General features: G+C 36.2%; 1 protein-coding gene across 3 annotated transcripts in view; it reads left to right on the top strand.

Annotated features, from left to right (window-relative positions):
* The window catches only part of B3GALT1 (beta-1,3-galactosyltransferase 1), a 174,344-nt gene that overhangs the window by 97,832 nt on the left and 51,554 nt on the right, over positions 1-24,958 (top strand). The gene's annotated exons all lie outside the window — the stretch shown is intronic.

Below are 24,958 nucleotides of genomic sequence, written 5' to 3'. Positions count from 1 at the left end.
CTTGCACCATAGGAAAATTCAAATCCCTGAAATCCTAGCTAGATATGGAGGGAAGTCATCAGACACAGAGGCTCATATCATTCTCAGCTTCCCAATGGTCTGTAACTTCATCCATTTTCAGGCCAGGGAAAGGGCCAAATAAGATCAAAGAGTGCCCAACAGCAGATTCATACAGGCTGCACTCACTGCCTTTTGCTGCCATGCAGTGTAAATAGAGCATTCACCCAAGGAATAAGAACCATCTTTCAATCGGTGCCTTAAGAACATATAAGTGTAAAATTTTTCTAGGCAAAGCTATTCCAGTTTTGGGTCTCTAGTGACACATGAGGCAGAGATATCAGCTAGGTGAAACAGAAGCAAAAGCAAAGATGTTCTTAATGATACACAAAATTCTAATTAAAATGTCTCAGCAAGCAATGAAATTTTTTACCACTGTTATTGTGACATGCATACTGAATTCAATGTCTAATCAGTGCTAATCTGTTCCAATGCTTGCAATATCAGCAACATCATTGCAGACCACAAGTAGAATTACACAAATAATGAGGACAACTCAGAAAGACAATTTATAAAGGTCCTTAAATCCAAAACAATAGCAAAATTACAAGAAATTCTGTGACCTCAGAAAACTGTCTAATTCTCCTTCAGGCCTCACTGAAATCTGCAGCTGGGTGCAGTACTTGTTCCTTTAAACAAGATATCCCTGGCACGGAAAAGTGTCAACACAACTGCTATAATTATTTCTATCTTAACAATTAAGATTTTCCCTGCCTGCCTACAGTCCAGACCAGGATTTTTCTGTCTGTAGGAGACTAATTCATTTGTTCTACTGAAAAGGAGAACATATATTGTAAAGGGCTTACTTTTCTTGGTCCTGTTGCTTCATTTGTTCTTTATGAACAGGTACAACATGTGTACATTTTTAAGATCTCTTACAATGCATATGTTGTTTAATTCGCTTATGATTTAATTGATGCCAAAACAGAAGCACCTACGAACATTTTTAATGAGTTGCTTTGTTTTTTAAAAAGTACCTCAATAGCTTCCTTAAGGATCGGGGGTACTGACTGAGCAATCAGTTAATGTTTTTTATCATAATTAAATGATTTAGCATCTGCCAGACCAAAACCTGTTTCCTAAAGAACAGAAGGCCTGACCTTGAGTGGAAAATAAATCTCAAGTCGCAATTATGAAAATTATAATTTCTCCCCTTTCCATGAAAAGCTTGCCAAGAAAGTTAAATTAATTTCAGAAATATGTAGGGACACTGCTGTTAAACTACATGGAAATCTGAATATAAAAATTCCTTTATGATCTTCTTCCAAAGTATTCTAAAATCCAAGTCAAGCGTATTTTAATCTTGCACTGGTACAGACCTCCTTGCTTCTCTAAAAGGCCACCAAAATGCCACTGAAGTTAAAATGGATGAGTTAACCTTTTGAAAAGTACTCACAGCCCCACAATTATTCTGACCTTTGACTGTACAATCTTTTAACTTTCCTAGCTATTCATTTAATGCCCATTTGTAATTTTTAAAATTATTACTACACGATTGAAAACATTTTTTTGGCAATCCATCACTATGACATGTAGCAGTTTGCAACAATGAAGCATTTTGGTACAGGCAGTCTTAATTATTTACCAATAATAAATAAGGCAAGGACTTATGTAGGGGAGGCAAAAACTACAAGAGGGGTGGAAGCCCACAGAGAATTGCTGTGAAATGTTCTTACAACCATCTTAATGCATAAATCTGCTTTGATGGATAGATAAGTGCTGAGATTTAAAAAAAAAAAGTAAAAACAAAACCAAATCCTTCCAGCCTCCCTCCAAAAAAACAGATGTGGTTATGGCTCATCCTTCAGCAAGTAGAGAAGAAGGTCTCCAGCCTTGGAGACTTCACTTAGAAGAATAGGGAAATGGTCTGGATTCCACTAAATCCTGTACAGCTAAGGTAGAACCGGAATTCTTACCTTGATTCTGTTCATAATGAAACGGAAATTACACTGACTAACACTAAAATGTCATCAACAGTCATGAAACAATAGTTTATCCCCCATTCCTTCCAAGTTTGGAGGCTGATTTAGATTACCAGTAACCTGTCTCCTCCACTGACAACAATTCTGTAGATCTTTACCAACAGCGTACTACTTGAAGCACTAGTGACAGTACATTTTGGTCAGCAATGTGACTTCACAGCCCAAGTGATCTCTTGGGCACTTCTGCATCTCCAGAATACCTTTTCTACACAGTCTCCTCTCTTAAATGTAGAGAATCTAAGTTTGCAGGGCCATTTCAGAGCGACAACACCCAGTGCAGAGGGTTAGCAAAGTCAGAACACATTTCTGCCCTAATCCCATGTTGAAAAAAATTCATAATGGGAGAGGAAACAGACTGTGATGCCAAAAGGAAATCTATAAATCAGATGCAAAATTATCACATTGAGCCAATTGAAGAGCACAACAGCAGCACCAAAACAAAACTAGTATTTATTACTAAGCTCCACTGGCTTTGGGAGTACTTTTTAACCTACTTCTCAGTAAGGACCAGTAAGTAATCAACATGAGGTCTTAAAAGTCACTTGTGCACTGATAAATACAAAGGCCAGAAGGCAAAAGCATGCATAACTCAGCAGTTCTGTCACCTACATTTCTGTCACCCCTTCCTTATTACCTGGAATTTTTGAAACTGTAAAATAGAAACATGTCTAGTTAAAAAGAATGAAAATTAAATAACCTAAGCAAAGTAAGGCCAAAAAATGTATCATGAGCCAACTGCTTGATATTGAGTAACTCTCAGAAACTGCAATGCACAAAACCTGGAGGTAATAACAACAAAATCCATTTTAAACCACAATGTATGTAGCTATGTTTGAGAAATTATTCAGACACCTTTTAATTAACATTATTATTTCAATTGTTTCACAGGAATCTTAGAATAGTTCATTCTCTCTGACTGCAAGCTGAATAGATAATACTGTAGCTTAACCTTCCTACAAAAAAGCAGTCTATACTTCAAGTTATTTTACTGCTACCATATTATTTTCTGCAACTCTAATGTCTGTCCTTTATTTAATATTCTCCAGATATGCATTGAAAAGAAATCTGAGAGTTTAAAGTGAATATCACTTCAGCATTGATTAATCTCTCAGCACACAAGGATTCTAACAAGTCAGTCCTACATTCAAACTTCGAAGAGATTTTTAATTACCAAAGAAGCAACGAAACTTCCAAGAAGTTCACTAGAAACATGTCAAGTTATAAAAGAAAAAAAAAATCCTAGAAACAAGACATTTTAGTGGAAGGAAAAAGCAATCACGGAATTTTCTAAAGCAGTAAGAAAATTGACATGTAGGCAGGTTTAAATCACAGCGGAAATAAAGTAAATATCAAATGAGAAGAGTTGACTGCTGGATCCCAATGGAAATGCCTCAAATTAAAGCAGAGACATGCAAGAGTGAGAAACCTATCACAGTAACCTTTTGCAATCAGGTCTGCATTACAAAACTATTTGCGAAAGACAACTAAACCCTCATCCTGTGTACTTGGTTCAGAATTAAAGGCTAGTATTGAGACAGTTCCTTCTCTGGCTGTTCTCATAGTCAGAATAGCAGGAATCTAAAGCAGTCATTGATGAACATGAAGAGCTAGACTGAAAATTGATTATGTTAGGATGAAAAATGTTCCAAAGAACTTCCATTAAGTATGTTAGTAAATTATCTGATCAAATATATAAGGACATTGCCATAACATTAAACATAATATGCTATGAAGTCCAGCATTTTTCCTCTTAATGGAACCTTGAAAACATGTCAAGTATATCCCATATATTATTCATCAAACTGACACCTTTTGGGCTGGCAATTTTTTACTTTTCAATATGTATTCAGAATATGTATTTCTGACAATTGTTTAAAAAAAAGTAGCCTTGTCAGGTGCGCACTACCACCTAAATATTTACTTCTGCCGACAGCAGAGGTGGTTGAAAGCAGCACTACCTCTAGACCATGCTGTCCCTTACAAGTGCATCAAAGTTAGAAAACAGAAAGAGAACCAGAAGTTGGAGGTTTGTAATGAGAATTTGCCAGTTTTTCAAAATTAAACCATTATGTAGACAACTGAATGATTTCAATAAAATTAGAGCAGAATTCAAAAGCAGATCGTCTGATGAAGCTAAGAGAACCAGCTTCTCACAAGGAAGTTTCCCTGGTTTTCTGTCAGCACATTTACCCACTTTGCTAGCAACTTGCTGAAGGCCAAAACATAAAAGTTAGCCCAATCTGAAACATGCAGGTGTTTCATTTACCATCTCTTCACACAGTGTATCAAGAATAAGACTGAATAACTTAAATGTCATAACACTGAAATTAAAAATGCCCAATGTATAATATTTCCAAAATGAAAGAAGTTCTTCATTGACTTCTGACATTATCCATCAGGCTATATTTTAGTTGAATTAGGCCACTGGAACCCTTTCCAAACTTAAAATCATCATACATCATTACAACTTCATTGGCTAAAATGGCTAAATAACATTGGGAGCAGCATCGCCATTTCACCTGGCAAATAACTGCTATTAGGGTCTTATGTACAGAGACACAATAACAGAAACATAGGTAATTACCAATATCTAAAATTAAGAGATAGTACAGTTTTTCTATACTTCACAATTCATTATAACTTGGCATTTTGATCTTCTGTATGGGAAACTGTTTTAATCCTGGTCTTCAGTAATGCTTACTATTACCTTCAAAGGTGGGTAAACTGTTCCATTTATTCAGAAATAAGGATGACTGTCTCAAAGCATAAACAGAAACAGTTCCCTAACTGCCAAAGATCAGTGCTGGAAATTTAAGATGCTATCTTAAAATTTTCTGAAAAAACACCAACAGATGCAGTTAGGGATTGAGGCAAAAATAGTGTGAAGTTCATCCATCTTCTTTCTGTTCTGTGTAAGAACATTACAGTTCAACAGTGAAAAGATCAGCATTTTGGAATTAGCCGATAAGAAAACTTGCCAGGCACTCTTGACATCAGTTTCTGTTACTCAGAATTGAAAAGCTTTTATCTCATTCTTTGTCGCAGTCAAAAGAGATGACTGCTTCTCATGCTTCTAACAGTGGAGTGGGTCCAGGAATATATTAAATGGAGGCCTTTTTAGTTTTTTGTCATACATGTTTAAAAGCAGAGTTTTGCCTGTTTATGCATTCTATACGTATTTCAGAACATGGTCTTGTAATGAGCATTACATGTACTAGGTTTTCATTCTCAAGATTTTCCACTAGAAGAAAGGAATTTTTATCACAGTCCATTGTGAGAGATGAAAAAGAATTGAACAGTTTTTTCAGGGATAGAATTCTAGTTCGCTATTACTAACATGTATCCTTCCTATTAAATACCAAATTCATCTAGCATAATGTTCACAGGCATAACAGCAGTAAGAATGCACAGTGAGATCTCAGGTTATACCACTATTTCCTTATTAAACACTGTAGAGAGATGAAATCCAGAGCTTAGACATGGAACACATTAATCTAGAAATCTAAACTATCTTAAATATAGGATGATATAAAAAGCATAAGAAAGTAAACCTTTCAAAGAAACTTTTCAGGAACTGGAATGAAATAAATTCTTCTGGAAGTTGAGAAAAAAGTAGTTCTCAAGGACATGTGGTAAACGATCATTTATCATTCTCTCTAAATGTGCGATATAGATGTGTGGTTAATAACAGATTTTACTCTCAATGGTACACAAACTGGGATCTGAAAGTAATACAGTCAGTTATAAAACCAGCATACCTCCTTGTACAATGTGGGAAGAAATATCGTCTCAAAACTGCATTTTGGCTTTATTGCATATAAGAATGTGATAAAAGCACAAAAATCTACCACCTTTTGATATCATAGATGAATTTATGGATTCACAAACTATAAATCCTGTGAATTTCCCAAGGAATGTTATTTTACTATTTATTCATTTTTGTAGAGCTCCAATTCCTGAGTAGATTATTCCAGTAAGACATTTTAGAAATAATTTTTACTGATAAATGTTTCCATGGCAAAAAACGTTCTTTTTATTTATGTGCAGTGTGTGACTCAAGCAATGGAATTCTTCTACTGTTCCACCCAAAAGTGTTCTAGTATAATAAGTATTTATATATATTTTCCTAATTTTCAGAATGATTTCGCAAAAAAACTTTATAAATAGAGAGAAATCATTGCATCACGGGTGTGTACTCATTCCACTTACATGTAAGTAATTAAAAGCCAAGAAAGCATAAAGAAACTTCCTATGACACTCAAGTTCCATTTTCCCTTGAATGATCTTCAAGCAATAAATATCTCCATATTCACTCCATAGCATGTCAGTAGCATATAACCACTTATGATGGTCAGGGATCCACCGAGGATCACATACCCACACTGATTCAAAGGCAGCACATCATCTCAACAGTAAATTTGTGGAAATTATTAATAATTTACTTGCCATTCATAATTTACTTCATATTTTTTTGCCTTTTTACTTACTAATGAAATGTCTATGAGTGGGTCACAATTCTCTCATATTTATTATTCATTACAACTATTTGCTGAATAATTTCTGCAAACAGCTCCTCTTTTGTAGCTCAATCCCATTGTGAATGTTTATTATTCAAAATTTAGTCTGTGAAACTAATTAAGCCATTATTAGACTTTGTTCAGTGTTTGCCTGAACATTATTTTTATAACCAGTATGAGTTCTCCAAATACCCTCCTCTCAAGTATGAACTTTTAAATTGTATTCTTCGATGAACACTCCTGTAAAGCTCCTTTGCTTGTGATGAATGTTTTAGCAAACAGCATGAAATAACTGAATTTTAAAATCTGTATAAATATTGGGGGTTATTTTGTTTTCAGGACCAACTATGCCTACTAATAAAAGATAGTAGAATCTCAATTACTGACCTGCTAAAATGACCCAACAAGAAGGTCCTACTCTTCTTCTCCTAGTCAAAATAAGGAAAACCAGAGTAGCAGAGCTAGATGCTTTATTTTACATGTTTCTTGTACCAAGTTTTTCCAAGTGTTCCAAACACTGCTTGAAGCAATATGGCAATCATTTATTTAATTGCTAACATCATTGCAGGGTGACTCTAAAACTTCTAGAGTTTTAGTGGGAAGGAGAAGAGGAAAAGGGAAATACACAAAATGAAAGTGTATAGTTTATACATCGCACATACATCACACTCTGGATGTATATAGTTTATACACCCAGAGCCCCAGAATTTTCATAAAACTGACCTCCAAGTATTTGTAGAGATTCTTATCAGACATCAAGAACTTAAAGCCTTTTCACTTTGTTTTTCTGGTTTTATTACATTTTGAGACCTGGCATACATTTGCTCATGTCTTCAGACTTCTTGCAGTCTGAAGGACACAACAGTTTTTTGAAACCCTTGTTTAGCTGCTGGGACTTAAAGGTAAACACCAGGTATTGAGAGATATGCAATGAATATGAGAGACCTGCCATTGCTGAAAGACAGCAGTGTTCCAGAGCTCCTTTAAAAATTTGAGAGGACTGTAGCACTAAGAATTAGAATTGAAATAATATCATAACGGCACACAAACTCACAAAAGGTTTTCTGCAGAGGGATGCATTTTACACTGATTCACCCCTTGATGGTAATTTAATCTGAACTCAAGGGCCGTAACACTATTAATACTAGCAATGATCTGATTCAAAATTCAATGATTGCTTGAATTAGTAGTTCCACTGGATTTTAACGAAACCATTCAGAATTTGTCTCTTTGGGAAACAGTACAAGGGAAAGATTTTTTTTAAATTTTGCTCCATTTCCACTAGTGAATACTAAGACAACTTAGTCACATCTTCCTTTCCAGGAAAGGTCTCATATTTTCTCATGGAATTGCTAGCTACATTCTTTTACCAGTGTGCTTTCTTCTTTGTGTTAGCTCCAGTCTTATTTACAAAATGGGAATGATGCAGTGGGAAAAGTGTTTTAGAATGAAAAGGTATTTGAAGCACAATACTGATTCAGAATAGTGGAAAAATACTGTAATTAGAATACATTTAATGAGAAAAGGAGACCAGGAGGGAAAACTTGTGGGTTTTTTTGTCAAAAATATTTTGAGATATTTTTGTATTAATTTTGCACATTTTACACATTCTATAGCCATTATCTCTCCCCAATAATATGAATAATTAATCTAGTATCATCACTCCTCACATCTTATAACAGTTAAGGCTTTTTTCCAGCTGGAAATCTATGCACTGGTTACATTATTTATTATCATTTCAGAGGTACATTGAATGTAGACAATTTTTGGATCTTTTTCCTTCCAGGTTAGGAGCTGAGATTTTTCCCTTCCTTACGTGTTATCTTGGTGTGGATGAAATCACAGACAACAGCACACACAGCATCCCACAGGGAACTGCAATACATTTCATGTCATTGAGCTAGCCACAGTTAAGAAACTACATGCTGCTAGTGAAAGCTACATTGCAAACTATTCCATGCACTTTGCTGCAATTTCTGAAAATTCAGAACTTTTACAGCCTCATTAAGGAAGCTTTTTGTCTAACGTAGGCATCTTTAACTCAATTTTGATGTCAGCTCCTGAACAACAGCAAGGTACCACCACAGCAGCTTCACTTTAGACTGTGCTGTCATTAGATTTAATGTTCATACCACATTTTTTAAGACACTGTGAATGCCAGTGAATCTTGCAATGAATGTTGGAGATGCTATGAAGAGCCACATCACTTTCACTATATAAGCAAAAAGAAAAGCTTTAGTGAGTGCCTGTGTAAGATCAAGAAAAACATTTAAAGTACTTTAATACGATTGTTCTTTAAAAGAAAAATAACCACAATGATTCCTAGTACAAATACTGCTATTTGTTCACAAGATGTCAGACCTTGTATCTCCTTTCCAAATACTTCATACACTATGGGTACCTAATGGTCTATTACCTTAGACTTCTTCAGGTGCATTTGCTGACCACTTTAGGTCATCAGGCAGTGGAGATGAAGTACTAAAAGCAAAACACACATCCTGAGATTTTTCCTTTTGTTCCTACTTATGGTTCCCTTTGGAAATACAGGAGTTAACAGGGAAAACTGCTACTTTTGAAATAAATTCTAGTGGTCCAGTGAATTGAACCTCCTTGAGGTGTATTTTTCTCTGTGTTGCCAGGAGAGTTCATCAGGACAATCTGTATCTGTCAGCAGTTCTTCAAAAACCTTGTAGCAAGCCTGCAATAGTACTGCCATAGAGATGTAGATAAGTGACACTGATTACAGAAATAAAATTCTCCCAAGCTTACTTCCAATTCCTGGTGAAGAATACACACAGGATTAATGTGCATGCTTCACTAGAAAAAAGAGTTGTATTTTATTTATTATGAATTTCAGACATTTGGGACTTTAATCTTCCAGGACAGTTATTTTTCCTTGGGTTATAGAAATGGTTTTGCAACCAGTTACATGTTTTCAATTTTACAGTCTTCTTTCCTGAGCATTAAAGCAAGCTCCATGAAGTTAACACAAATTAATAATATCTAACTGGCTGACACCTCTGCAGGTCTATAATTGTGTGTTACCTTGCAACTCTATATTGTCTAAATGATTTCTTGTTCCTTTTGGCAATTCCACACACTGCTGAAGGATTACTTGATAGAGAAATACTTCTTATTACAATATTGTACAGAAAATTTAAATTCTTATTCAGATGTAGACAATATTTTGCTGAAAGACATTTAGTATTAGTTTAGAACCTTCTTACTGACAGCTGCTCAGCAGGACAAAATCTCTTCATTTGATCAGAGTCTTCAGGCAGTCTCATGAAAGCTGTTACTGAGAAAGAGAAATTAGGGTTCTCCCTCTCTTTCACCTTCAGTAATGGGTTTATCTAAATGTGCAAGGAGTCTCAATTTTAATGTTTTTAATCTACATATATATAGAGGGGGGTTAAAACTAGACGTCCCCTTTAATCCAAACTATTCTATGATTTATGAAGGGTATGGTTATATTAATAAAAAAACTGACAAATGATAAATACAAAACAAAACCGTGAAGTTTTACAAAACTAAGTTGTTGCATAAAATTGAAAAATAGCAGAAATTCTGAATGATAGTTAAAAGACTCTATTAGTAAAACAGTTGCTACAGGGTGCAGTTCAGTATGATTTGCTGACTTATTTTTTGGTACCACCATCTCTATTTAGCTGTAATAAATTTCCCATTATAGCACCATGTCACATAAAAAGGGGAGATTTCCTTTACCCTTTCCTTTACTCCACTCTTCATATTTGTCTGTCTGCACCTCAGGGAAGCTGAGACCCTTGTGCCCAACCAGTCTGTCAGTACCCCATTAGGGAGACCCTTCACTGAGCAGTCCTGCTGGACTGGAGGGGGCTCAATTAACTTATTCAGGGATACACCTACACCATGGGGGAAACCCTTGAGCAGGTGTTTCCACTCTCTGACCCCTTAGTGAATGCTCCTCTTTACCCCCGGCCAACAACTGCCAGTGCCTGTGAAAGACTCACACCAGCAGCTGACAGAATAACACCCTTTATTAATAAAAATTGTGACAGATTAAGGTTCTAGGATTCTCAGTGATAATATCTGACCACAAAAACATATACAAAGAAATATACAGGCAAGCTCTAATCCCCAGTAAAAGTATTTAGCACATATAGAGCATGGTTCTTACCCAATAGGCATTCCTATTGGTAAGAAAACACATTCAGCCTGTTGAACAATCCCTAGAGTTATGATGGAGTCTTCCCTAACTCTTCCCCCATTCTTGGCTTACTTTGATACAATTTCTTGGTGTTTAGGTTGTGCTTGAGTGACTTTAACCACACATACCTTTTTTACTGATTGGTGTAAAGCTCTCTCACTGCTTTTAAAGACAGAGTCAAAAAAATATAGATCACATTCCCAGAGAGGGGTGGTTATACCTTGGAACCACTTTGGAATTGAGGTGGTGTGTTGATATTACAATTAGGCTGTAATGACCAAAGTTCATCTAAGGAGAGGGATTTCACCACAGCTGTTGGCTCAGCAGCAGGACATCCTCCCCACTCTCCCTGGCTGACACTTGCTATGTGACTTCTCAGCTGCAAGGTACCATCGAGTTCCCCTCCCTGCAAGGGTTTCAACAGAACCTGACCACTCTGCTCCACCCTCCATTTCATCCCCTTTAGCAGATGCTATGGTTGCACACGGGGGGTGTGGGGAATCATCACAGAGTAGGTCTCGAGCATGCCAACCACATTGCATCCAGGGAGCAACAACTGTATTTTTCCCTATAATTTCCGTACTGCTAAAACTTCTGTTAGGATGTGAATATAACTTCTCTGTTTCCTGTAATTTTACAACCAGCCAACTTTCCACACTGCCATCTAAAGAATAAAAGAAAACTCTTCATTCTGTCTAACACATGTAGGTTCTCCAATCTTTGCTTTCTACTGAACAACCTTTGTACTTATGTACAGTGGTCCTTTTCCCTGGTGACCTAGAGATGCATTAATCAGGCATAGAAGATGGTAAAAGCCATATGAGATATTGATTATTTCCTAAAAAAAGGGTAACTTGGAAGTCTTTTCACCCATCCACTGTGCCCATCTATCAATATCAAAATGCCAGGTTCTGAGGCCACGGGGCTCAGTTTACTCACACAGTACCAAATATTCTCTTCATTGCCATGTTCATGCCTCTCTGCATTGCAGTTCATAATCAAGTGTAGGGTGCAGCCTTATTCCCAAGTCTTGTGGGACAACTTAAAAGATGAATTAGATGTACATTATGAAGATTTCCAAATAGCAAAACACACAAAAAATTGATTTTCTCATTTTTATCTCATGAACCAGATTTTTTCAGTTGGATCACAGCTGACCACATATTCATTTTCTCCCAATTACAAGGCATAAAAATTCCTCATTTTGTTCTTGATACTCGTTTCCCTGAAGCTTAATTTAGGTTACTATACTATTTTGTGTAACTGGTTTTATGTCCCTTAATGTACTGTTCTGTTTGGACAAACAAACCAAACAACAGCAGCAGCATTCTGCCTGTGGATTTGTCCAGTGTCTGGTCTCCATCCTTTTCTATTTTATACATAAAACTGAGCAAGATAGCTCATTTTTGCTGCCATAAAGAGAGATTGCATCTAAGTGGGCTTGGAGAAGACAAAATGTTAATCTTGACTTGAACTGAGAGTATTTGTAACTAACCACACAAATAGACAGGATTTGGGATGTTAATTAGGTGTCATACTGCAATGCTTATCTCGTAATTCCACATTCAATGGACTTCTGAGAAAAGCTGGCTTAAGAAGGTCCTGCCTTTCCTTTAAAGCACTGTAAATGCTTGTGAAATTCTGCTATAAACTATGTCATGAACTCATCCAGGTTAAGAGTAACTCTCCAGAAAAAACTGCTATCCCGAGTTAATATGCTTACATCTCTATAGTATATATTTCAACAATACAGTTGGGAGTGACCACATGGTCATGGGTGGTTAAACAGTCTCAGCAGCAGAGCCCTCCATATCCAGACTTTTAGCCCCAGAGCATGGGCTTGTCCATTTTTCCACCTTGTAAAAGAAACTCTTGGCTCTGTATTTAAAAATTTTCAAAAGTTGGATGCTTACATAAGAACAGGGAATAAAAAGCCAATTTATTCAGAAATTTCCAGCTTCTATCATCAAATCACTTTTTTAGTAAAGATGTCTTGAGGATATCACCAGAAAAGAATTTTGGAATGTGTCATTAGGTCAATCCAGTGTATCTCAATGTGGACCTTAAAACAAAAATAGCATGGGCTGCTCTTCATGTAGATCCCAAACATGAGCATTTTGCATGTGACTGGAGTATGTCATATGGAGTAAAAATGCCAATGGGGGTTTTAAGCTAAACTCTAGAACAAAGATTATGAGAAAGATTTCCATATTACCTAAATAAAATGGCTTCCTCTATGGGCATAAGATTGAAATTTAAGCATGTCTTGCTGACTCCTACTCATCTGTGAAATATCAAGAGTCAGCACTTTATAATTTAAAAAGAAAAATCTTGTCACTGCAGTGCACAGAAAAGATGAGATTCAGAGGATGAAACAGCTGTGCAGAGAATGACCTTGACGTTTGCAATCCCACTTTCTTTTGCTACAGAAATGAAAGAAGGTCTAGGTCTTACATTAAAGAAAGTAGGGCAGAGACCAGAATTTCTTTAAGTTTTGCTACTGCTTCCTGCCACTGCAGTCAGAACTGCTGTGTATTCTGAGCACACAGTCTGGCAAACAAAGGCTTAGGTTTTCAGAAGTTTTAACAATTCATAGGTACAAGTTAAGTGAATTGACTTGCTCGCATTAAAAACTCCAGCTCTGGACAAATATTAAAAATTGTGTTCTTTGAGAAATTAGGTAATGAATATTTCACATTAGTCATTCAAACTGGTCTGTGCTTTGAGGATATATTATTGTGCCATAGTACGCTGTAAAACAGAAATAATAGTAAATACTCATTCCACAAGAATATTATGAAATGTAGACACTAACATTTGTAGTTTTCATGGAGCCCATCAGTCTTATGAGAAAATCAACAGTGTCCTATTCAGAGAAAGATTTGAATGCTGCAGTGAGTCAGAGGGCCACAAACTGAAAGAAGCTCATTTTTAAATGACATATTTGCAAAATGTCTGTTAAGTCAGTACTGTCTATCTTGTGACATGAATGAGGCAGGCAGGGAGAGTTGGAGAAGAATAGTGTGCTCTCACATAATTAAAGCCTGCATCATAACACAACACATTTCAGCCCAAGTTCTTTAAAAGTTTGGCTAAGCTCCTAGCAACTGAATGAAAACTGTTACAATGAGAAGTTCTGGGAACTGTAAATATAGCCTTGTTCCCCGCCTTAGATCTAACACACATTTATTACAAAAATCCTCATAAAACTAATGAAACACTTTGCAAAATAACACAAGAGCAATTTCAAAGAGCATTCCAATGGTGGAAGATCAAATTTTTCAAAAGGCTTTATGTTTCAAGAATTTTGAAACAGAAATTCTCTTTTGAATATGAGCTACTTAGTTATTTTCTATGCAAGACAAAAGTTAGAAATGAAAAAAAATTATATTGACAAGATCTGTTCGTGATATGAGTCTAGTATAATCACTCAGATTATGACCTCAGAGTCAGTGTGGTTTAATTAATATTTAAGTGCATGTACTATAGCTACATTTAGCTACAATTCCAGATTCCTATCTATTATCTGACAGATGATTACTACTATTTGGCATTCAAACAGCTTCCAAAAAATAGGAAGTGAAAAACCGACTAAGAATAGCATTTAGTGACACAGCACTCTGTTATGCAAAACAAGCCTACAGTAAATACTAGATCTCATAAAGACACACACACACAAACTTGGTCATCAAAGTACTGAAGTATTAAAGCACAAGCAGGCCCTAAACTAAGGTGAGTTTGGGTTTGTGTTTTCTCTTTGTTTAGATTATGGTCTCATAGTTCTACAGATTAAAAGTTTGTGTGGTAGTGCCCATGAGACCCTAACATCACAGATAAATCTGAAGAATCAGAAGCCTCAGATCTGTGTTTCTGAGGGTAAACCTGAGCACTGCATCCATACCAATGCTATACAATATACTGTACACTGCCAGGCTTTGCAATACTCTTCGTCATTGCCCCACTGGTAATATTGAAGAATGCCATGAATTCAATCACAAGCAGCCACAGTGACATCTGCAATTAGAAAGTGATTCTGCAGTTGAGCTATTCTTGCCTCCAAGTTAACAGGATTTTGCTTAGCATCTGAAAAAGGAAGTAAGAAAGGACAAATACACAAGAAGCAATCTAGTACTCCTAAATATCTGATTGTTACCACTTGAGGGCATGTTGACTTACCTCACCACTGAGAATTTTTTCATTGTCTTTTTCTACATCCTCTCATATGATAAAAATTGTTTTTAATATTGACACATATACATTTTAAAACTACCCAGAGACACATTTTTACTTCTATATACTGCTGAATGAGAATAAAATTCAAGCTGAAATGTATCAGCTATTTTTGCTGACACCCAAAGTATGTACTCCTTCCCTTATTTCTCTGTAGCTCTTAGCTTGGATTTATAAATCCTGTCACTTTTATTGGTGTGACAGACCACACTGTCACCATAAGTTGTTATTCTTAAAAATCTCACACTACTTACAAGGCATTTGTCTTAGGTTTACAGGTCCTTCAATCAACATATTTACATGCAAGTCAATCTCTTTTGGTTGTAAATTAAAAGTGAACCTTTCAGGTGTTGCAGGGTTTTTCTAAGGCCAAAATACCTAAAGTTATAAAAAACCTGAATGATTGAGCACCATTAACAGGGATTGCCAGAACAGATTACAATAATAACGTGAAGAAAGTGTTAAATTACTTATACAGACATTTCATCAAAGTCTCTGCTCAACTTCCTGGTTTTTTAAATAGATGACGGATCTAGTTAAGATTATCTTAAGTCAAGAACTGGACAACTCATGGAATGATAGAGATGAGAAATAGGAGTACTGCCAGTAAGGGAGCTAAGCGAGCAAAATGCAGAGCAACACTGCACTGCAAGTGGGAACTCAAGAGTAAGAGCAGGAGTCAGGGGCTAAAGGTCAGGGATGATATCCAAGGCACAAGGACAAGGTACCAACGTACAGTAACATGCAGCGTGAGTAAAACAAAAGCAACCTGCTGAGTGTCCCAGAGCAATGAGTGCATTTTAGGCAGCTATCAGTCAGTCTGACACCAGTTTTCAATTCTGGGAGACCAGTTCCATGCAGGCCACCTCTGTAGTTTAGTATTTAAAAAAGAATAAATGCATCTCCATTTAAATTTTATAAACATAGGACAATTTCCATGTACATGTATAACATGTATAACATGTATAACATGAGCACTTAAAATACCTTAGATACTGCTATGTAGCAAGAGGCCTGATTAGGTTATTGAGAGCTTTTGAGTTTACAGTGATCTCAGCCCACCATTGTTTTCTGGGTTTTTAGTCTTTTCTTCATTTCAGTGGCAGATTTTAGTCAGATTTAGAACTTTCTCCCTATATACAGACATATTGCTTGCAAGAAGCAGTACTGTGTATGTGTGAAAGCAAATATGTGGCAGTTTATTTTATATACCATAGCAGAGAAATTGTCTGCAATGTGTGTGTGAACCCATCAGCACAGAGGTAAAAGAGGTATTACACTTCATCTGCAGCTGAAAATTCTGTCAATTGACAGAAAAGGGGCAGAGTGACATGGGAAATGCAGACAGGCTGTACATATAAAGAGACAGATAGCAAGTAGACCAGAAAAAAAGGATATGAAATACATTTGATACAGGTGAAAGTTGTCAGCTTATTGCTTTTTATTTACAGCCCTGCATAGAAATGTACAGTGCTTTGCCATACAAAAATTAAATTGATGCAGATAGCTCAAGGAGTAGGCATGTGAAATCAGAATTGACAGGAAAAGAGAAGTAGAATGAGTTTAATTATTGTGGAATAGGACCTACTTTATCCTCTGGTCATCACAATAAAAAATGCAATTAAATATTCTGAAGAAATAGCCAGTGTCTTGGTAATGAGACTTAAAATGTCATTATACAATGTAAGGTGCTCAGACAGGAATTAGTGATAAGCAGGTAAGTCTTGGGGGGGAAAAAAAAGTGCCAGACTAGAAAATACATAATAGTAAAAGCCACACAGGGATATACCTGAGAAAGAGGTCTTAAACACTAAGCAAAAACTATTTCCTGGAAGGATGTCATCTCAGACCAGCCTTTTCTATAAAAATTACAGAAAAGATAAAACACAAACAGAACTTCTTATGAAGAAACAGTTAATTTCTGTTCCCAAAATACACCCTAAAGACAGCAGAATCCAGAAACATTATCTCAGAATACATCTTTCACATTTGTACACACTTAATTGTTCTGTGTGATGCAAAAATATTTTATTTACTTCATTAATACTTGAATTTTATGAAGGAATTGAATCTTGTAAGGATTCAAAGATTCAAGAGCAGTTGAAAGGATTGATTCAGATCCAAATCTAGAATAATGCTCAGCTAGCATAGTATTTCACATTCAGACCCCAAAATTATGATTACTCAACATGCAAGTGCTCTTTGGGTTGCCTCCACCTATGATCTTTGTAGAAAGGAAGTTCTGTGAAGACTGAAGTAAGAGAATGAATAAGGTAATTTTCTGTGAAGTTAATTATAGCAAAATTACTTGTTTATTTTGGGTTTTTGTAAAATTATCACAAGGCTTGTATAAGCATAATGGATACATGTATCGTGCCTATAAATTCTCATTCATATGGGATAAACCACTGTAGCAATGCTTTGAAGTTAACGAGCCTTCACAGTTCATTACAGATAAAAATACTGAGTTCCACCTTCAGTATGAAATTAATAACTGTTAGCAGCGTAAGCAAGCCTTGAATTTAATTTCGGGTACCACAGAAGCAGCAACAGCAATTTCTTTTCATCCATTTGAGGTATATAAAGACAGGCAGCAAACACCAACCCTTCAAAAACTCCCCAAAATGTTTTTAATTACTTTTCTAAATTTTTTAAAATGTAAACTTAAGACAGTAACACATAGCAAAAATTGTTTTTACTTCCAGCACTTTGAAGCAGTAATGGTTTATTATTTTGCACTTGATAGGATGAGCATTATTTACAACTCTAAACAATCCTGAATTTTGAAAGTCTGACTCTATTTCACAAAGCAGCAAAATGATGTTTTACACGGGATGCGTAAGAGAATAAATACTTTCAGAAAACAGACAACTTGACAATATTTCTAATGGGAACACTTTCACCTAACAGAAATAATAAAATGTATTTTCCCAATGGACAAGGAGTTACTTTTTAGCTGGTTTTCTTCTTAAAGAATCACAAAAAAAACCCAAAGCTTTAAGATCATCAAGTCTAACCATCAACCTATCACTGCCAAGTCCACCCCTAAACCTTGTCCCTACGTGCCTCATCTACATATTTTGCATATGTCCATGGATGGTGACTCAACTACTTAAGTGGACAGACTGTTCCACCGCTTGATAACCCTTTTGGTGAAGAATTGTTTCTTCATATCCAATCTAAACCTCCCTAGCACAACTTGAGATCATTTCCTCTTTTAATCATCATCAATTAAACGCAAATTGATGTTCTGCATCACACACCTTCTTCATAACTAAAAAAGCGTCAAACACTTCCCATTTGCGGCTGTCATTTAACATAAAAATTCATGAGGCATCTGAGAATAGCTTACTAGATCACATTTACATGGATAACTCAGTCTGCACAGGCTAAGTACGACGGAATTAATGAACGTACTGTTGCTTCACATACCAAAAGCATGGCTAAAGGGATAATCCTCAAATGCAGAAGCAGGGACTGGGAGATGCACTGGCTGCAGTCATTGAAGTTCACTGCAATCTCAAGAAGCTAATCTTGCTCAGGTCAGGGCACTTTGATCCATGTTATTGGGAGTGACTCAGGACACAAGCAATTAGACAGCCTATGTCCACACTTCAGGTTTTCTTTCTCCTCTGTCCCAGTTTCATTCCCAGACATGCTAGGATTGTGAAAGGCAGAATGTGACACCATAAGAGACTTACATCTTCTCTGCACAAATACAGTCTGGGTGGCAGCAACAGAGAAAAAGCTTCCCCTAGGGCATACACTAGGATTATCAGCAAGGGAGGACTACTTCTGGATTAAAGCTTTGGCCCACTGTCAGCTACAGCAAAACTCCCACTGAAGTCAGCAGAGCCAGGATTTCATGTCTGTTGCAGCAATTTCGACTCCCTGCCTGTTCTGCCTTGGGACTTCCAGCCAGCACAAAAAGGGTCTTAACAAGCGCCAGAAGCCTTTGCATTATGAACCGCAGGCAGAAGCCCTGAAACCGTTCACATAAAAACAACCAAATACTCATCAGCCATTTGAGAAATTTAAGACCCTGCCAAGCTCCAGGGGATTCAAACCTGCATACACAAGTATGATGTTTCACATTAGCACACCACGCTGAAATACTTGTCTGTTAAAGTGCTGTCTTTTTTTTCTTTTTATGAAAGTGTAATGGCAGAAGATTCATGTTTTGACTGAACACAGAGCAAGAAGCAAGCTAAATTATATACTCAATACAAATCTCATGCAATAATGATGAAAGGACTGTAAAATGACTGCAACAAAAGCACACACTTCATGAAGTAAAGTCTCCTCTAAATTCAGTATGTGTAGGCAATATAGGGAAAATGGAAATGCATTAAGAAAAGATGAAAATGTAAATCAGACTGGCCAAAAGTCTTAATGACACTGTAAAATATTATGATAAGTCTCTGTTAAAAATATACTTAGTCTTTGTCACTGCATATAAAACAGATAGAAACCTAGCGAGATGTCAGAAACATAACTGTAAGTCAAGCTGGCATGGAATTACAGTGCTCAACAAACTCAAAGAGCCAGTTATAAGTCCCTGACCTATGACAAATTTTTGCTGACTTCAGCACTAAGCAAAAATAACTCTAATAATTGTGGGCTGCAGGACTAGACCTTGGTCATTATTTTATCTAAACACAGAAGGGCCTCAGTTTAGTGAGGATGGCATGAATTTTGCAATGAACACCTATTTTAAAAGCAGTCAAATTCTGCTGCTACTATTCAGTGAAGAAGCAACCATTTGATCTCAGGCAGCATACAGATGCCCTACTTACAATATGTTACAGTCATTACAAAAGAAATGGATATTTATAGTTGTATATATTAGACTTACATTGTCATGTAAAGACAGACATACACACAATATACTCTATTAGATTAGTTTAGATTAATTTAAGATGTTGGGGTTTTTTTCCTAACTCTCTGAGACCATATTTTAATAGAAGCTTTTAGAAAAGGTTTAAAGCTTAGAATGGGATATATTTAGAATTCCATTCAGCTTCACAAAAAAAATACTTGATCAAAAAAGTGCAATTCAAGATCTTCTAGGAATAATATTTCTCATGCAATACTTAACATTTCCAAATAGGAATACCATCAGAAAAAACAATACTTGAGATTCAATTCTAGGTTTTCAGAAACAGCTACAGAAAGTCAAAGCAACAAAACATTTCATTCTAAAAGCTTTAGCTGCTGTTTTTTAGTTCTTTATCAACAGTCCATCAGCCCTTAGCTTTAAGAATAGCAATTATGATAGTGGTCATAACTGGTTTATGCTTGCTTAAAAAGATTACTGCTGAAGTTTACTGAACTACTCTGGTTTGAGTAAATGCATGGCAAAACCCAAGCATTGGAACACCAATGACGCCACTCCCACTCTTCCTTTTGGATGGAGGCAAGGGAATAAAGCCACACTAATATCAGTGAAAGATAACTAGCACAAAGTAAGTCATACATTAGGCATCATCCTTTGCAGTGATAAATTCTTTGGCGAAATGCATGTTTGGGAGAAAAAAAAAAGGCTAGGGAAAATGAATGTACATTAAACATGATCATCATTCTGACGAGATATTTAGTTATACAGCCCTCTCCTAAGTTATACTTCCCTCTCCTACTGCTAAGTAGGAGGACATATCATGATAGCCATTCTGCAGAACATTCATCATCAGAGAATTAGGTTCCTTACAAAGCTTTTTTTCTTAACACTTTCTTATTTGTGTCTGTAGCCAGTATTTTCTATTTGTAGGAAATTATATATATAATTTTTTTAAGCATCCAAGGAAAAAATAACATGAGTTATTCCGCTAACATAGTTGTCTAAAGGCAGAAAAAAGTCAGATATATTCTCAGATATTCAGAACTGGATCATTAAAAAATTCTCATTCACAGGTGGTCATTTACTAATCATATACAGACAACAAGGTGCTTTGATTCCTGTTTCTATAATTCTAAATTATTAACATTTGACTGTTATATCTAAATATTAAAAAAAATATCTTCAGACTCTCCATCCTATTTCTTTTTCAGTGTTCTAGAAATCCTCCTGGATACTGCCCCGACATTCCCTCCCTTCACACAAAAAGCTTGACATTCTATGTTTTCTGATTAGTTGCTGAAATTTTTTCATGCAACTATTTAGTGAGAATTTTTTTTAAAAAGTGAAGGATCACAGAATCAGAGTTTGGAACAAAATAAGTCAGGTGTTACCTTCAGAAAACCTTTTAACCTTTTTCAACTTGAATTTGCTTTCCTGGGTGTTCCTTTGGTTTTATGCTATGCTATATATAATAATCACTGTTCTGTCTTCAGTTTACGTTACTTTGTACCTTCATTTACACTTTTCTTCATCACAGTCCTGTTTGTCTAAGTTTATTTTTCATTGCATGGACCTAACCACCTCCTCTCAGCTTGTCCCTACATTCACTCAAGCCCACACCAAGTGATCTAAACTAGCTTTAGCCATGGCTTAAAAATTTTAAAACTTGCCTGAAGCCTTTATACCTCCATCTTTCCCCTCATAAAGAAGTTGGAATCTCAATAATCTCAACATGAACAATCAGCATCAGGAGAAAAAGTGCTTGCCTGGGGCTTTTTTTTCCAAATATTTTAGAATAAGTTACTAAGAATAGTAAGTGAGAATCCCAAAGTTACAATGAAATGGTGTTAGCATCAACAACTACATTGAACTTAAGTTTCATTTTTACTTAACAGTGAAATAACAAAGCAGAACCAGACTAGAGTATTTTATTTGAAAATTTTCTCATTATCGCAAAGTGATACCTAAAGCTTAAATATAAAATTCTAATTTCATATACAGAATTGAATCTGCTGTTTGGTTAAGTTACTAACTAGTCCCTTAGACTAATTCACACATATTGTATACACATAAAGTTGAGAATACATTTTTTTTCAACTGTTGGATCACCTAATGAAGCTCTACTTAACTACAAATGATTGAATGCCTAACAAAAATACAGGAAGAAACAAATATGGGAATTGTGCTGGACACTGGACTCTTGACAGATGTTCCAAAAACAGTTAATACTGGGCATTTATTCCCATTTGTGTCCCACAGCTGTTTCACAAGCCACCTTGTATTACCTTAACAAGCTAAAGTGTGTGGACTCTCCCTGAGCAGAAGTGTAACCAAACTCACAGGGATGGGAGCACCAAGAAACATTTAAACCAGCACTCCATCTTTCATAGTGGGTAGAATTCTAACAAGACCAAGCACTTGAGTTTTGACCACTTAAGAGAGCTTTCCTCTGCTGCAACTTAGATCAGTCTGAGTCCTTGGGTAACAGTCTTCAGCACATAATAGCTGAGGTCTGCCAGGAGGTCTTTCAAAGAGCCCTCTTCTCTGCATTACATACACATTCTTACAGTCTATATGTCAGGCAAGAAGCCCAGATTTTGTCATCAGCAAGAGCACTGCGCAAGATTGCTGTCTTTTCTAAAAGCATTCCCTCCAGGGAATTCAAAATGATCAGGCAGTTTCAGAAATGGCAATCTCAGCCTGGGCTGAATACAAATCAAATACATAAATGAAATTGCACATCACTTACACTTACTGATGAGAGTATTGACAGCAGCATGGCCTTTTCCCTTTCCCAGGATTCTTGGAGTCTAATTTTATACACCAAAATAATTACACTGCTCTTCCATACTGGTATCAAGATGCTCCTGACACTACACATTGCCAGATTTCAGTGGGCTGAAGGTTACCTATTAGGGCAGACTCATTAGTGGCCAATACATTTAATAGGAATTTAACAGTCACTACTTTGTGTGTTGTGAGGATGCTTGTTTCCAAAATAATTACAGCAATAAATTGTAAATACAAGTCTGAGTTTAATTCATAAAGCAATTCTATACTTTTAGAATGAATAAGTTATAATTCCTTTCCATCTTTAAACTACAAAAATCAGAAATAATTTCTCACTCTTTTGACCCTAGTCAAGATTTAAAACTCTTTTGGATGCATAGCTTAAAAATGCTTTGTAGTTTACAGTTTATGTCCTACCTGCTTAAAAGAAATATTTCACACTTATTTGAAATTCAGACTGCAAAGTGAGTGATTGGTGGGGAAGCAGAAGCAGCTCAATTACTATGGAGAGGCAGAATTTTGTAAGAAGCCTCACTGAAAAAAACTAATGCCAACAGCATTTATGATTCTCAACTCAAAAAAAATTTAATAAAATCTAGTATATTTGAATCTGCCTAAATCCTATTCTGAAAATGGATTGATATTGCTAATATTCCTTAATTGAAGGAAAACAACCACTGATTCCTCTTCCACTTCAATTATGAAATGAAGGCAAATCATCTTGCATCCTTTTCATCCCATCACATCCCTTCTCAACTATTTGCCCAATTGATAGGCTACATCCCACTCCAACAGAAATGTGCTTAACAGTGTGAGAAGATAATGCATTTCAAACAGGGTTGTTGATGGCTGAAGACTGTAGTTCAGCCTCAGCATGGGTAACTGCTGGCACTACAATGCTCACCTTGAATGAGACAATATTGGGAAGGTAATATACAAACAGCCAACAAAGGTTAAAAACTTCAGGGTTTACCACATTAGGCTCTAAATTGCATTAAATAGATTGAGGGCCAGAGCCTAACCAATCTTTTTACATATGACCAGAAAATATTGCATTTCAGTTATGTTGTGCTACAAAAAGTAGCAATTCTAATCCCTAATGTTTTTTCAATTAGAAAATGAAGCAGTAATTTTTTTTTTAAATGTGAATTTTTTAATTCAAACTATTCATAGGAAAATTTAAAAGAAACTGTGATAAAAATGTCACAGAAAACCAATTCCAAGATACTCAAGTTACAGACCTTTGCATACTTCTGCCTCTCTTACACCAAAATATAGTGGCAACTTCATGCAGTGCCTCTAGGCATAAAACTCCCTGATATAAATTCAACAAGATAGAGAGCAATTACACATTATGACCTGGATTTCTTCATTTCTCACATATTTCTAAAGCAAGGGTGATTTCTATTTGCATTTTACAATTTTCCGAGTCCGCTAATTGCGAGGCATTCTAACATAAATGCAAATTGTCTGGACAGCCACCATCCAGTTTCTAATGGACAGGTGCTCCTATAAAAATTCAACAGCATCAGCAACAAGCTAGCAGTAACCAGCAGGGTGAGGGTAGAGAGAAATTACTTGACTCTCAGCTGAACTTCCTGTTTAACCACAAGGATAATCCAATTAGGTCAAGGTCAAGTATGTGAGAGAGCAGCTGTGCCACACAGCAAATAAGGGTTGCTGGTATATTGATATATATAGTAATAGTGTTTTGATTTTCTCAACCACCATTTCATGTCTTGCAATGCAAAGCTGCTGCAGGAGAAACAAAGTGCACTCCTGCACTCTTAGCCTTGCTCCTGGGCTCGGTAGGTTCAGGTGCCTCACAGGCTGCTTGAAGCCTTGTGGCAGGGCAGTTCATTAGCACTCACTGCAGCACTTCAGTAGCCCACCTCTTGTCCACAAGGAAAACATTAAAGCTGTCCAACATAGTAACTAATAACCAACTAATCCTCCCCCCATGGGATGAGAGATGTTTAAATCTCCCTGGCAGAATGAAATGAGTGGACTGGTGGTGACATTCTTATCCACAGAAACTTAGATGAAGCTCACTTAGGACCCGAATTAACTACTACAAATAGATGCTTGCGACATTTAGTGATTCTGGGACCTGTAGTGCTTTGGCTTCATAATTTATGATTTTCCTTCTTCAGTAAATGAAAAAAAATTGATTTATGGCAGTAAATGCACAGGTACCGAAAACGGCAGCTGTAGTTTTTTTGATACCCATCTGTCCTCCTCTTACTCCATCTGTTTCCTTCACTCATTGCACTGGAATTCAGCTTCACAAAATGCAGTCCAAACTCTTTCATGTAGCACAGTGTAAGTTACCTAGTAACCCAGCTAAAAAGCATTT

This window comes from Molothrus ater, chromosome 7, assembly GCF_012460135.2.
Source record: "Molothrus ater isolate BHLD 08-10-18 breed brown headed cowbird chromosome 7, BPBGC_Mater_1.1, whole genome shotgun sequence".
NCBI classification, from domain to species: domain Eukaryota; kingdom Metazoa; phylum Chordata; class Aves; order Passeriformes; family Icteridae; genus Molothrus; species Molothrus ater.
This window is presented reverse-complemented; position numbering and strand designations above follow the sequence as displayed.